Below are 13,267 nucleotides of genomic sequence, written 5' to 3' on the forward strand. Positions count from 1 at the left end.
TCAATCTACATTTAATAACATCCTACCTTAAACCCTCTAAACTATGGATTTCCTTGTAGGAAAGCAAATTTGACGGATGATTTGTTATTGTGACTTTGGATCTGTTGGATAGTGCTGTTGGGGAGTAAGAGGGGAGAGGAGGGATCCCGACCCAAGCTGTCAATAAGCAATTGGTAATAGAAGGAAAATACTAGTTTTCCTGCTGAAGTCACTTGGAGGTGTGTGAGAGACCCTGTGTGTGTGTGTGTGTGTGTGTGTGTGTGTGTGTGTGTGTGTGTGTGTGTGTATTATTGCCCTCTAATGGATGCAATCTGAATGGCTCAGCATTGCATGCTCCCATGGGTTTCTGTAGCAAAACATGACTGTCAGGGCCTCTGATAGTTCCCCTTTTAGCAGTACCCTGCAGTGTGTATTCCTAAACTGGATAAATCTTCTGTGGGTCCTGTTCCTTTAGAATAACCTGAGAAAGAAGGCTGTGGGTTACATGGCAACTGGATTTACACTTGTTTGTACTGAAAGCAATCCACTTCTACATATTCTTTCTAGCAGAACCTCGCACAGCCGTATTTTTTCCTAGCAGGACTCTGCTTTCAGTCAATAAATACCTTGGGGAGAATTCCATTTCGGAATTACATCTCTTCCTTCTGCAGCCATAGACTTCTTCCTTTTCAAAATTGCCAGGATTGGCTTTTGCAGTTGGGTAACTGCATGGTGTTGTGAGCGCAGAGCAGAACGTTTGTTGCTAACACCTTGCTTCATCTCCAGTTGTAGCTTCCTGAGACTTCAGAGTAGCCGTGAGGATCCAGCAGTTATCTTTCTGCCTTCCAAAAGGTTCATGATAGTGGTAGTGGGCAGCTTGGTTATTACAAAGAGGTGCAAATGAATATGGATCACAACAAGCTAAATATTCCTACTTGAGAAATCATGAAACATTCTGGGGAGACAGTTGACTGATGTCACAACGCTCTGCTGAGGTATCTCCAGTCTCTGGATGTTAAGTTTTAGCTGAGTCCATTGTCTTTCTATTTATCATCCAGTTATTAAGCTGAATCTAGGTGGGAAGAGCAGAAAGAACAGTACCTTAATCAAATTCCCTCCTAATGACTGTGTTTTCACTTGAGTGCTCTAAGGTGTGATGGAGCCAGGGGTGCAGTACCGGCTTTTCCTGTCCCTCCCCAGGGCCGGGGGCTTCCCTGGGCTCCGCCTGCTCGGCTTGGCAGGCACACTTCCACAAAAGACTATTGTAGTGAGCTGAGAGCAAAAGAAATAGTCCCTGGCTTTTAGGATCCTACATCTTCCATTCACGGTGAAAAATAGAAAAGAAATAGTGTGAGTTAACAGAGAGATGAAGGATATTGCAGGAGTATCTTTACAGCCCAAGATGGGGGCTTTATCTGCATTGATAAATACTGATGGTTTGCTTCTGAACATGCTGTTTCCTAGCAATATGTGGTGGGCTTTTTTTTCTGAGAAAAGTTATTTTCCGCTTACAATACGTTGGCAGCCATTGTTTGTATTGTTTGGGATCAATTGAGGGATTTTTCTAAATGTTATTTTGATTTGATGACTTTGTTCATCAGTGAATTATGAAAGCTCTGATTGTTTAGGGCACAAGGAGGGTACAATACATTACTGGGTCACGTGCTCGCTTAATGCATGCACATTGTGATGGCAGTAGTAATAGCACCATTAAAGAACAAAAGGTAGCAACACATAGTAGCTCTGTATCTGGCCAATCCCCTCAAATTACCATAAATATTTGAGCAATCTGAATAGTTTTGGACTCTGTAGTAAAGCTTTCCTGTTCTTATCTGGCTGAAGGAATGTGGAATAAAGTATTCATTTAACAAAGTATAAAAATATGTATGCTATGCAGTTATAATCATGTGTCATTAATCAGAAAATACTGCAGAAACTCTGACAAATTAAAAACACAAGGATGTGTCTGCAAGGGCTTTTTCAGTCATTAAAAAGCTGCTTCACCTCTCAGGCAAACTATTTAATGGCAACTTCTTGCTCAGTGTACTGACATCTTCAAAGGCTCTGACATCTGTCGGCCTTTGAACTACCATTAAAAAATATTATCCCATTTCCATTCTTTTATGCCCATTTTTTTAATTATAGCCCTTCTTTCAAGTTGGGAACATGGTTGGTTTAAATGATGCTGTCCTTTCGTTTTCAGCCACCCAGCTGCGGTTTGAATAAATTGATGTAGAATCAAAGGCGGGACTTTAAAGGGAAAAGGTTTGATGGACTTGGACTCCGAACCAGATGAGGTTTTATGATGAAAAGGGTTTAATCCCAGCACAGGCATCACTTCTATCAGCCGAGCAGTACAAAGCGATTCATATATATAGGTTCACGAGAAATGATCTATTTTTTTTTTTTTTTAAACAGCACAGATCTCTTCAGGACTTGCAAATGTGGCATTAGCTAATATTCAGAGAGCTGATTTCCTTTCATCCAGCAGAAGCTTATGATTATAGTACAGTTCTCGAATTGGAAATGAGAGCTGCAACACAGATTTAAAGCTATGCTGTCTGATTTGTATTCAATATACATGTCACTGCGGGACAAGCCAGTCTAGGCCCAGCCGGTTCAATAAAGGGAAAAACAGTTTCAGCATCTGAAATTCGGGGGGGAGGGAGGGGGGATGGTCCCAATTAATTCTTACCTGCTCTACCTGAGCGTCCTGTCGGATACTTAGCAGATTACTATCGCTGCACAAACCTCCCCTTGTGATAACGTTTCTTTGGCATCAGAGGCTGAGGGAAAACACGCAGCATTCATCAGTAATGGCTTCTAATGGGAGCATTTAAATGAAGGCAGGGTTTGTTTTTCTCTGCATGAGTTTCAAGGAGGTTTAGGAGAGACAGCCTTGCTATTCCTTTATAGCAGTAGCCTTCATTAGTGTGGTAATTAGGCATGCCTATGGAGAAAACTGAGATCCCTGTCTCACCAAATCGGATGCCATTTGTCAATAATACCACCTCTGCATTTCAGAAATCATCTGTCTAATAGCTCCCTGATCCTCCTGCTTCACGTTAGTCATGTGGTACATCGTTGTAAGCTCTTACCTTTACCTAGTCAGATCGTGTCCTTCAAAACAGCGATGCTTTCCAGAACGGCAGAAGCAGCAGGTTTCAAAAGCCTGCAGGTGATGTCCTCCACAAAGACCATGCTTGGTTGTGGCACAGAAAGGAGACTGCTCCCTTTGGTGCTCTGCCTCCAGTCAACAGCTTCTCCTCCAAGCCCTTCCACAATGCCAGAGTATTCAGTTTAGGTGCAATACATCATTCCTAACCTCTTAATGTGATTTTGAGGAGGGGGATTTGGGGTTTTTTTGATGGTGGTGGGGCTTTTTGGGGGAGTGGGTAGTAAATATAAATGTGGGCTTGTAGACACAGATCTACTGAATGGTTTCTTTTACTGATGTTTCATAGGATTTGCATGTTTAGTATGTATTTAGATTTTACATTTAAAATGTCTATTAATATTTATTCAACATACAGTAGATTCAAAACAGTTGCATAAATAAATCTGAAGAAGTTCTTGCCCCAGGATGCAGTGGCCTGTTTGTCATTCAGAAAATGAAGTGGCATCAACTGAATTCAAGGACAAACTGAGAAGGATGAAAAGGATAGAGATCAATGTAAAGGTGCCAGAGGAAGATACTGAGCCAAAAATACTCTCGATTCCAAGAAAGGAAATGTTATGTGCACAGTTTTCATTTATTTTGTACAGATCATCCTGTGATTGATCTTGTCTTTCTGAACTGGTAGCTGTGGAGCGTGATACTTCCAAAACATCTCTGAACACAGAAGAGCCACTGTTGATACGATGGGAATACTGCAACCAGCACTTGAGGATGAAGGTGCAGAGAGGGAGACTCAGGATAGTGTCAGCTGTGTGTGCGCAGAATGCACAATAGGTGCCATCATCTGATGCCTTGGACTCCAACCTACCCCTAGGTGTGAGTAAGGACTTCCTTCTCCAGGACTTTCATTCTCAGATGGAGGTGACGAGTTTATCTACTTGATGTAAGGATTGGCACTGAAGATAATCAACTAGAAGATAATTAACTGGAATATGCTTCTTCCCGTTAGGAGTTGATTGTGAAAAGGAGAAAGTAAAAAGTTGCACCTCTGTGTAACTCTGATTCTTGTTTGTGTAAGAGAAGAATTTACCACAACTCATTGATTATCAGAAATACTGTAACCATTGTCAGTGCCTTGCAGAAACGTGTGTTCTTTTTGAAAGTCAGAAGCTGATTATTCCTTTAAAGTCTAAACCTGTGACACAGTTTTTATTTCTGAAGCTGCTGGGTTTCAGGATTTCTGCCCACACATATTGCCATTCATGGGACCAGGAACGAGGGCTTCATGCTTGGTTAAAGACTGTCATCTTCAATACAGCAGCATGACATCAGTAATGAGAGAGTTTCCTGGTATATTAGGTTCTTTGGTGGAGCAGAATAGTACACACAGGCTGGTGCATTTAAGTTACCGTTAGTCATTGGCCTGGAGAATAACAGCACTAGGTTCCTTAGTTGGCTTCCTATGCTTATGCTGGAAAAATGCATCACTTCTACCTTGATTCAGTCAGGGCAGAGCTTGGACAGCAGCATGAACTTGGAGTCTTCCTCAAGTCCAACTGCATATTGAGGAGACAGTCACAGAGATAACCTGAATGGGAGTTAGCTTCCAGAGTTTGTGTTTTTACAAGTATTAACTTCAGAAGTTGAAGTTGGGAGATGTCTTGAGCGTGACCAGCTTGTTCCTCACGCTTTGTCCTGTGTTTGTCCTGTTGTGTGTAGCAACTGATGCTGTTTCCAGTACAGTCGCCGTCAAGCCCCTGCGGGATGCGGGGGGGAAGATTCCTGTAACACTCAGAGATGTCTGAGTTTTGAGTAGTAACTTAGACCAATGCATCCAAAGGAGAAGAGTGTGATGCTCTTCAGGGGGCGTTTTTTGGAGGTGGGCTTTACTTTGTTCCTTACAGCGATGGCTTTTCATTAGTTGACAGGGCAGAGACATTTTGCTCAGACAGTGCAGCCTGTGCCTCTTCTTCTGGGCCAATTTAGGAATGACAATGTGTTTAATTTTGCTGCCTCAGAGATGAATGTCTGTAGTAATCCTTAAATCTGTAATCGTGTCTGCATTTGAATTGGAATTAGGTGTTGTTCAGGAAATGCTAATGCTTTTAAATTTAATAAGTGGAAAATTTAAATGCAAATGTTGTTTTTTAAAGCTTTGAGTTAGGGGGATGCTGGGCACAGAAATGAGTCTCAGACTGATGGGGAGCTCTTCCCAGTTCAATGCAGAGATCTTGAGCCTCCATTTCTGTATTTGACTGCAGGGAAGTCCTATCCTTCCATAAATATCAGTAGCTTCACTTCCAGAACAAGATTTGCCCCAATGTCATTTCAGAGCTGAATGGATCTTTAATGTTTGATTAAGGAATATTTTCCTTTCACATCCTGAACTGCCCAAAGGAAAACAGGGAAGGCTAGAAACAGATGCTTGGTGTAATTTTCATCGATCATTCTTTAAGGACAGATTGTTTGTATGATGCAAAATCCTGATATTAGATATAGATAGAGATTTTTATTCATTTTTTTAGCCAATATATTCTGCTCTCACAAGCCATTTTAGGGGATCAGTGCATTAAGCAGCTATTTATGGCAGATAGGTTTTTTTTTATGCATTTCCATCGTATTTAAATTAGATTAATGCATTTATGTAGGTCACCAGGTGAACAGTTGAATGTCAGTAATGTTTCTTAGGATGAGGACACAAGGAAATGAGTCCTCCAACTAGTCCTTTGCAGGTAGTTCTCTTAGTCTGATTCAAATCCTTTTGTTTGTTCAAAGGAAGATACAAATGTAAATATTTCTTTTATCGTATAAAAAGAGAGGAGAAAGGAGGCTGATGCTTTAATTTTTGACTCACTAATCTACTTCAAAGCAAATACAGTACATCAGGGAATAAGAAACTGTTCTGGATCTGTCTTCCAGGCAAGAGGGCCAAGTCTTTTCCAGGTCTTAGGACTGTTAAGTAGAAAATTTATTTACATTTATCTCAATTTCACCGTGGGAGTAATCCTGTCTCTCACCAATGCACCATGTATTGTTCAGTTGCACATGTACACTTAAGGTTCTTCCATTTGACTAAAACCCATTTCATTAGTGAGGCAGTGACAACAACCAACCTATATCAAGTTCTGCTTTCCAGCTGCTGTTTACTAAATTAGAAATCAAAATAAGATCTGTTAATTTTAAGCTCTTAGTGGAGCTGTTCAAATGGATACCTGATTTTCTTTTTCTCCCCCCCCCCCTTTTTTTTTTAAAGCCCAGCACTTTCTACCTTCAGTGCCATTTACATTGCCTGGGATGGAGGAGCTAACTTAGGGAGCTTATCAAGTTAGGCTAAGAGGATTGGGCTTGTTCAGCTTGGAGGATAGAAGGTTCCAGGGGCAATCTTACAGCAGCCTTCCAGCACCTGAAAGGTGCATAGAAGAACTGTTCCCGAGGGCATGGAGCATGGAGGGATGATGGTTTTAAACTTGAAAAGGGGAGATTTAGGTGGGATATTAGGAAAAAGTTCTTCAATATGAGGCTGGAACAGGTCGCTCAGAGATGTAGTTGAGGCCCCATCCCTGGAGATATTCAAGGTCAGGCTTGATGAGGCTCTAGTGAAGATGTCCCTGCTAACTGCAGAGGTTTAGACTAGATGACCTCTGAAGGTCCCTTCCAGCCTTACACATCCTATGAATCTGTGATTCTAATGTTTAGCCTCCAGCAGCACTGTACAGTTAGGGTGGTGTTAAACCTGTCCCCTCCCCAATAAAACCTCAGTAGGTACAAAATAACCAAGGTTGGCAGGAATATGCTTTTATCAGGTTCATAAATGTCAAGGGTGATTTTCACGGCGTGCATGGTGCACACACAGGTTCTAAGGAAAGGCTCTTACAGAGGAGCTTTGACGTTTAAAAGCAGCATAATGCTGTTAAAATTAATAGAATAAATATGTAAGTTAGCAGCTCAACACCTCCCTTTACAAGTCCTGGTGGGTATTTTCAAGAAAGATGTCAGACATACATTTGCAAAGGTGAGAAAAGCTGGGATTGTGTTGAGATGGAGTTGATAGAGCTTTGCGTAAGCCCTGTACTGCGGGGAGTCAGATTTTACGCTGCTGAACAGCAAAGGTTTTACTGTTAGTACTGGGGTTGCCATCTGCACTGCTGCTGCAGGAGTTTTGTTGACACCAGACACTGATCTGTTTGAGTTTGGTGCAAGTCAGGGAGTGCAACTGTGGTTGGTGTAACAGTTTTCCTACAGGAAAATACCCAAACTTGGTGTTGCACAGCCTGAGTTATGACCGGTGAATGTTTGATCCATGTGTACACACACTGCAATCCCATCACTGAAATGTAGTCATACACAGGATAGAGATGGCTTCTAGGTGACAACTTGGGTGGTAACACCAAGGTTATGGAAAGATCTATTTTCTTCTTTCGCCCAAGAGTGAAGGAACTTAAGTTCACATTTCATTATGTGCTTGTGTAGGATTTTGTATATCTCTGAGTGGTGAGGTTTTGGCTTTACTGATATTTTAGTGTTTCCAGGAAGTACTAGAGGAGTGATCAGGGCTCCTTGTAGTGACGTTGGTGCCAGCAGAGCTCCTGTACTTCCCTGATTTCCTCCAGGAGAGCTTGTGCAGCCCCCTGCTTTTTGGAAAACTTGCCTGGCACTCCTGGGAGGTGAGACCAATCTGTTGGTCATTGAACCGCTGCTCATTCTCACTTCATTTCACACCATTTCATTTATCTGCTCCCTTAATTACCATACTTATGGGCCTATGTGTTCTTACTCAAAAGGCATTTAAACTTGACTGTGTAATAGATTGTGCTGTGAAAGCTGAATAGCTGTTTATTACTTGTCCCTGTTAATTTGTGCTCTGCCACATCATTATCCATGTGGTAACGTGTGTGACATTTGCAGAAGTCATTTTCTTTGCAAATCAAATCTCTCTTTTCAAGGGTTCATAATATTGACAAATTGCTGATTTTTGCCAGTCACAAGAAAAATCGACTAATAAATTCTTAACCAATTCAATTGAAGTTGCTATGGTATAGAAAATATTTTCAATATCATCAGTTAAAATAGAGATAACTGAGTGAATTCCAAAGCTTTGTTTGGAAGATGACGTTAAAAACTTGAGTTAACAAATTTTAATAACTCTTGCCAGTTCAAAAGTCTTTGGAAGGTTTAGATTTGTAAACTCTTCAGATTTAAAACACAGCTCAAACAAAAAGATTGCTTTTCTCAGCACTGCTGTGTGCCCTTTTGTGTCACTGTCGTGGTACAAAGGCGTCCCAAACGTAGCTGCCAGCTGGCTGAACGGGCCAGTTGAAATTCATCTGGCATGCAGAAGAGCAGAGGTTTACTGGGACCAGTGAGCCTGGCTCAGTAGGAGCTTTGTGGACAGAAAAGATCAGAGAGCCTTCAGGACTGTGCTTGGCCCTTGGTACTGCACTTGGGTGCCTAACTCTCATCATGTAACCAGGGGATGGTTCCCCACAGCCACAATGAGTAAGACTGATTGCTGAATCTGCTCATTAATATAAACCAATTTTGGTTTAAATGCAAACCAATGTCACACATCTTTGAAGTTCTTACAGCTATACTTTTTTTTTTTCCTAAGTGTAGAGCAGCAAACAAGTAGTATTTGTTTACTTTCTAGAATTCTTCTGTGTTAGATGCAGTCCTCCTTCCCATGATGGCAATTTATCTGTTCCCCAGCATTTTATAAAGATTTGCTTACTAAGAAGAAAGCTGAGGTAGTTCAGATTCCAAATTTCAACAGATAATCCCTTCTAAAGTATTTTAAACTAAATACACATGGGTGACTGAGATAGGATGGCGGACAGTGGGATGGGATGATGGGTACTTCACCCACCTCTGGGTTGTTGTGCTGCACTGATCATGAGTAAAAGGGGATTTATGGTCTCCACTGAATCACTGGGTGCTTCTGCTTTGTTCTTTATTTTCCTTGTAATTCTTCTTCATCATCAGAGTGAGATTTATTTTTACTACAGACTTCCTTTCCCTTGACTGGACTGACCTTCTTTCAAAAATAATCCAGTACCCAGTTACAAATGTTATGTGTACCTCATCCATCCCTGTCACGTCACGCCAGCGGAACAAGGCACAAAGGAACCAGTCTCTCTTTCAGAAGGGTTCAGCTGATGGTTTCACAGACAGCACTGCTCAAACCCATGTGCTAATCTTAATGTTCTCCCAGGTGAGAAAATGCTGAGAAAGCATCAGCACACAGAGGCAGGAGCTGTGTGATTATCGGTGATTGAAATAGGGCTGCTACTTATAGGCTAATATTTTGGGTTAGTACCCTAGAAAGGAGCATTGTGATCATCTAAGCTAATGGGTCATGTTTGAAGGAAGTCCAAGGAACCGCTCAGTTTTGGGGGAGGGGTTGTTGTTTGGGAGGGGGTTTTAATGTTATATGCAAGCAAAATGAAACACAGCCAATCTGTGTGAACGGTGCAGCTATCTCCAGTTGATGCCAGATTAGGCCAACGCTGAAAACTTCAGAAACTGACTTTGAAAAGTTGCCATTTGCCATGTGAGAAATGAAGTGGCCGTTAAGTGATGTTCTATTTCAGCAGCCTGAGTACACTCAGCACTGAAGGGTGATGAAGGTTTATTGTGACTTCATCTGCTGGGAGATGTTAGTACCATAAAAGCTGCTGCAGCAACACCTGGATGGTCCTAGATTGGAGCCTGGGGGAAGAAGTTGAGAGTGGATTTGATCTGAACTCTTCATTGCCTTGTTCTTGTGACTTTAAAATGCCCTCAGCACTATTTGAAGCTGAATGTGGTGATGGGGTGGATGTGGCTTGGTGTGTAATGTGGAGAGGAATGCCGTGAAGCCCATGTATTCCATCACTGAGTATGAAAGATGTGGTCATGCTCCAGCCTCTTCCTTTAAAGCTGACCCAAGTAAAAGCTTCATGGGGTTAAAGTAGGAGCTCCTGAAAAATAAAGGGAATATAGCTTTTTTTTTTAAAATTTTTGATTAGATTGCAGTCCTGCAGTCCCGTTCTCATCCCTGTTGCATGTAACTGTAGCAGAGTTTCAGACATCAGCAACAGATTTTAATTTGAAGTTTTTGCCAACTTTATATTTTCTTATGCAATTTTCTTTTTAAAATTAAGAGCACATGTTTTCTTTCCATATAACATGCAGTACATTTATTGGCATTTTAAATAGGCCAAAGTGAGTAAGCAACCTTCTTTTTTTCTTTCAAGTCTATTTTTTCCCTACAGGCAAATTGCTGTGGGCTTACGACCCACCCTTTTTATGACACTATTTCAGCACAGATATTCTTAGTTAGAATTCTAAGTTGTTCCTTTGAAACAGAAATAGAAGCCACCATCTCAGCTAGCAGTTTCTTCAGCTACGGGATTGTTGTACGTGCATGCACATACGTACACGTATGCTATATGAAATCTCTTCCCTGTCACACAGTTTGAATATCTTTATTTTTGCTCTGTTTGGGTTGCTCTGTAAGCTAGTGTGTTCTTCCTCTTCATTTTCCTGTCTGTGCATTGCTAGTTGTTTTATAAATGCCTCCTCCTTTGGGGCACGCTGCTGTGGCATGGCCATCCTGTGGTGTTTGTGAAAAGGATGGATATCACTTTTACTCATACCTATACAACCAAAATAAAGGCTATCACATTTGATCCATGAAAGGCAGCAAGTAACAGTACATTTTTGGACCTATTATATACACTGAAGTCTTTATGTCTTCTGTTTAAACCTTACGTTTAGCGTAAGGGTAACTTGCTCTGGGTGAGCATTGAGGATGTGTGCTTCTCTCAGCAGCTCTTGTGCTCAAGTTATTGTTTAGACCATGCAAGCAGTGTGGTCAACATGATTTGCAGACAAGGATTTCAGCAGCCAGAACAGGAATTGGAGAAACCAATACTGAGAAAGAGGATTCAGTTTTACCAAGAAGCCAAGTGAGCATTGTGCTGTCTGCTCTCAGGGGTGAGAAGTTAGAGTTTATAGTGGCACCTTTGGTTTGCCCACAGAACAACCAAGACAATTCTCTGAAGTTTTATATTTCATGGATTTTACTCAATTGAGAATTATGTCATCTGGGTGTTGGGTTTTTTTCCCCCTAGTAGTACTAATTTGCCTACATTTAAGTCTAATAATAGCTTATTAAACCTGGCATGTGGAACAGCAGAATCTTAGTGATGGGAAGTTTGGGATTCATTTCCTTGAGCAGTTTGAAGATATCCATGTCACACACAGTTGTCTCATGCAGCAAGTTGTTCAGTTCTAAGCTGCTTCTGCCAGTGACTTTGTTTATGGTAAAAAATAATCTGGCTGTGAGAACTAGACTTATTTTAAAGTAATTGACAAGAGCTGCGCCTGTGATCCCCAATATAAGCTTTTTCTAGTCACTTTGGAGAGATTAGATGTCTCTTAACATCATCTTACTGGCACTGAAGTTGCTCCAAAAGGACTCCTCTAATCATATTAGTTTCGCTGCCATCACCCCGTCTGCAGATTCTTTCTTCTTTCCTAATAGAACCAAATCTCCTTTTGCCATCTCTTGGGTCCAACATTAATGCTCCTTTGCATATTAATTACTGTTACTTTACCTATAACACTCAGCCCAGTGTCTTTTGGCTCCCCAGGTTTGAATCTGAAGGTTGAGGAGTTACTTTTTCCATGTGGTGGTAGAAAATGCTGTGTTGTGCTATTTGATTTTCTGATGGCTTTATATAAGAATTACTGAATATAAAATGAAGCAGAGCAGAAAAGATGTAACAGTTGAGTCAGGAATTTACCCAGTCCCTCTTCTGGCTTTTAATACGATTTATGAATGAATTTTGCATGTATTATAAGAAGTTAGCCTTGGCTCCAGATCCTAAATATTCTGAATATCAAACTTTTTAGGAAACTTGTGAGCTATGTAATATCTTATTTTCACTTGCACAGGGTTACGGGAAGTTTAAGGAAGTTTATTTTTTTAAAGGGAGGGAAGGGGGGAATGTTGTAGCAGAGGAGGAATGAGCTCTCAAAAAGAGCTCCCATAGATTAAAAGATAATTGTTACTATTCCAAGCAGGATTTGCCTTGGAAGGACTATTAAATCCCCAAATGATCTGTGTCAGTTTAGGACTCAGACCATAGAAATTGCAACCCTGTAGCATTTCTTTGGTTAAGTAAGCCCCAGTTTTGGGTAACGTTTTGCTGTGATCCTGAAGTGAAATGGTTTTCTGAAAGAATTATAAACGTCGATTGCTGTTTATAACTATATATTAAAATGTACTTTATATTTCAGTCTGTATAATTATAAACGAAAATGTACTTTACATTTTTAGTCTGTATACAGAATTAGGAAAAATTAAACATATGTAGAGGAAAAGATCAGGAAAGGAAGGAAAGGATCTAGTGCAGATTACACTATATGAAACATATGTTTGAGATAATGCTGATACAGCCCAAATATGTGGCCTGTGTTATACTTCTGTATACAAATGATGTGCTCGTTCCATCTCTAGCATACACACACACACTACAATCTTACCTTTGACACAGGGAATAATGCCAGTGAGTAATTAGGAAAGCATGGAAGCAGAAGTCAGCCTTGTGATAAGTTACTGAGGTGGTTGATATTATTTTATACATGTTACAGCTGGGACAGGCAAAGGACCCAACTGAAGGTTTGAGGAGAGATGACGTGTCTTTCATTACACCGTAGAGTTCAAATGCCTTGAAAAAATAGGCAGACTTCTTCAAGCCTTGATTTTTTTTTCTTTCTCTCTCCAATCACAGTATTTATAACAGTGTCTCTCAGGGTATTGATCTACAAGGCAACGTTTCTGATGGTCAGAAATGACTGTTTCTTTTTCAGAGATTTGTAGTAACGTGGTTCTCAGACTGCAAATAGATGGTTGAGCCGGATGCCAACGGTATATTACAAGTGTCTAAAGAAGAAAAATAGCAGTTGGAGAGAGATGAGTTCAGAGTTTAGAAGCAGTAACTGGATCTTTAAATATACAATAATTTTCATCAGACTTTCTTGTGAAACCTTTAATAAGCTGGAGCTGAGTCGCCTACATCTGCCTGGTGGAACATCAATTTCCCATCTCAATATTGTCACTTCCCCTGTGAAAGAATTCACAGTTCCTTGTGGAGCAGGGAGGAACCACCAGGTGAAATGTTGAGG

At 40.8% G+C, this 13,267-nt stretch overlaps 1 protein-coding gene across 1 annotated transcript in view; it reads left to right on the forward strand.

The window, feature by feature from the left end:
• Nucleotides 1-13,267, forward strand: part of CEP112 (centrosomal protein 112) — a gene marked incomplete at both ends in the record, with an annotated part of 154,418 nt that overhangs the window by 83,011 nt on the left and 58,140 nt on the right. The window lies entirely within an intron of this gene.

This window comes from Gallinula chloropus, assembly GCF_964237585.1.
Source record: "Gallinula chloropus genome assembly, chromosome: 20".
NCBI classification, from domain to species: Eukaryota; Metazoa; Chordata; class Aves; order Gruiformes; family Rallidae; genus Gallinula; species Gallinula chloropus.